The sequence below is a fragment of the Gekko japonicus genome, unplaced genomic scaffold (genome assembly GCF_001447785.1).
Source record: "Gekko japonicus isolate JY-2015 unplaced genomic scaffold, Gekko_japonicus_V1.1 scaffold8, whole genome shotgun sequence".
Classification (NCBI taxonomy): domain Eukaryota; kingdom Metazoa; phylum Chordata; class Lepidosauria; order Squamata; family Gekkonidae; genus Gekko; species Gekko japonicus.
Window position 1 is genome coordinate 1464394 of NW_015167057.1, and position 2694 is coordinate 1467087.

Genomic DNA, 2694 nt, shown 5'->3' on the forward strand with positions numbered 1-2694 from the left:
GGGTACAAACGGGTGCAGACCAACAGGGCTACCCACCTGGGACTGCTGGAGGGAAGAGTCCACAGCCTCTTTTGGAGGCCTCCTCTGAGAACTGCTCTGAACCGTCTCCCCTTGGGGAAGGCACTGAAGCTCCACTGAGCCTCAGAAGACGCAGCACAAAGATCATGAGACACAGTGGGCTGCAAGCCACGGCGGCCACGCTGAGCAACTCTGGGTGCTCAGCAAAAGCACTGAACCCTTGTGTTACCTCACTGGCTTATGACATCATTTAGCAGGACTGTAGGCATGGCAGCCGCTAGGGCAACAATGGAGGCCCCGATTCAGAGTCAGGGGCTTGAGACACGGGGAGTGGCTGGAACTAACAGGAAATACAGCTCCAGAACCACATGCAAAGGGATCTCAGCAGGCTGTAGGATTTCAAGGTAGAAATTGCCTCTGGAGACAGCTCAAGGTAACAGACAGCAGAAGAAATTAGTCATAGCTGAAATGTACTGGGTTCTTAGACGTGTTAGTGATCAGCTCATGCTTTATTTAGTGATTAGTTCCACTCTAAGACAACTCAAGCAGGACCGAAGCCCTGCTTAAATGCGTGCTCAACACCACACCCAACACACACACACAATCCCCGTGATTGGTTATTTACATAAGAATTCCTGTACAATAGGTTCCTTCCAGGATCCTGGTCCCCTATTGTTCTGTGAAGGAAGCTAAGTCCGTGCTCAGGCAAGACGCGAGTTCAATACATAACAATAGCCATGTCTGCTTCCTGGTCATGTTCCCTAGCAGCTGCAAGGCCAAATATGTACCTTTCCTGATTGTGGAAGGCACATTTCTGGGTTTCATGGCTTGGAGTCAATTGACAACTTCTGTCTTACAATTATTCCTCCTGAACAAAGTTTGAATTATTCCTCCTGAACAAAGGTGCCACTACCTTTACGACCAATGAAGTTTTATTTGAGGTTTAAGGTTTTGTGCACCTGCACACTTCTTCAGATACAATGAAGTGGAAGTTACCAGTCCACTGGTATTATAAGTCCACTAGTAACTCCCATTTCATTTTATCTGAAGACGTTTGCATGCACACAAAATCTAACACCTTGAATAAAACTTTGTTGGTCTTAAAGGTGCCGCCGAATTCAAACTCTGTTTTGCTGCTTCAGACCAACATGGCTACCCACCCAATTGTTCCTCCTGTTAACTAAATGTGGCTGCAACATTTTCTGGCCCAGGGCTGATTGTACATTAAATGGAAATTTTTAAGTAGGGTATAAGCCTTAGGAAAAGCTGACAAACAAGTGTCTTGAGCTTGACATTTGTCCGGCCTCTGTTTCCAATCATGAGACATGCATGTGTGTCATCTGTTCCTCTCAAGGAATACACCACCAAGGCAATCCAAAGTTTAAATGACTGCAGGATGCTGCTCTCTGGGCTCATGGAACAAGCAGTTGAGTGGGTAGAACAGGCAACAGAGCCTTCACATTGTCATAAAGACTTCACAATGAATGTGATGATGGAAGGGAATGCCAAAAACCAGCAGTCTGCTAGCTTTACAGACCAGCTTTCTCTTTTCTCACAAACCATTTAACAGGGTTCGTGTGAAAATGAAATGGGGAGAGGAAGAGAAATGTCTCCCTGAAAAGTCTACTCTCTCTGTGCTACTGCCTTCGGCGGCGAAAAGGGTGTTTTTTGTGTTTCATTCAGTGGCCATGGACATAAAATGTGATTTGATGGTGAGTTTGGTGACCTAACGAAATATCCTAAAGATCCATGCCTTGGATTCATGTTTTTGCACTGTAGTGATGCCACTAAGTGGTGGATGCATGATTCTTGTGGTACAGTTTGTGGCCATAGACACCATATGTGATTTGACTGTGAATTTGCAGTGACCAGATATAAAAATCTTGAGGATTTGTGCATTCAAACTATGCTTTGGTGCCACAGTGGTGCTACGAAGCAGTGGATCCATTATTTTTGTGGTGCAGTCTGTGGCCATGGCCATGATATGTGATCTGATGGTGAGTTTGCAGTGACCCAATCCGAAGATCCTGAGGTTCCGAGACAATCCAAGCTTTGGAACCACAATTTTGTGCTGTGGCGGTGCCGGGAACCAGTGGATCTGCAGTTTTTATGGTCCTGCCTATAGACTAACATATGCTCTACAATACGATGGGGGTGGTGGTGGTAATTCTGTTTCAATGTAAACATCATATGAACTTTTTTTTTGCTTCCTTTTCTTTTGTCTCCCTTCCAAATACCAGGGCTGGCCCTGCTTAGCTTCAGAGACCTGGGCTATCCACGTCAGGTCCAATCCGTTTAAAATCATCTAGTTCCGACTTTTACCCAATCCACCTCACAGGGTTGTTGTGCTGTAATTATGGAGGGTTGAAGAATTTTGCGCCCTGCCCTGTGCTCCTTGGAGGAAGGTCCGGATCAAACTGTGCGGAAGAAATACAATAGAGCCATATGAACCCAGCCCCACCATATGTGACTTAGCAAAAACGGATTCGACCACCGCAGTCTGCCGCAAAGCAACTGCTTCGGCCTACAATCCGAAGGGCCTGGTTAGCGCTCCGATTGGTCCGCCAGGGCTCCGCCCACCGACAGCCCGACCGTCGATTGGCTAAAGCGCGCGTGGGAAGAGGACGGCGCTTTGGAACGTTGGCTTCGTTATCGCTCCTCGGAGGGGGGCTCGCG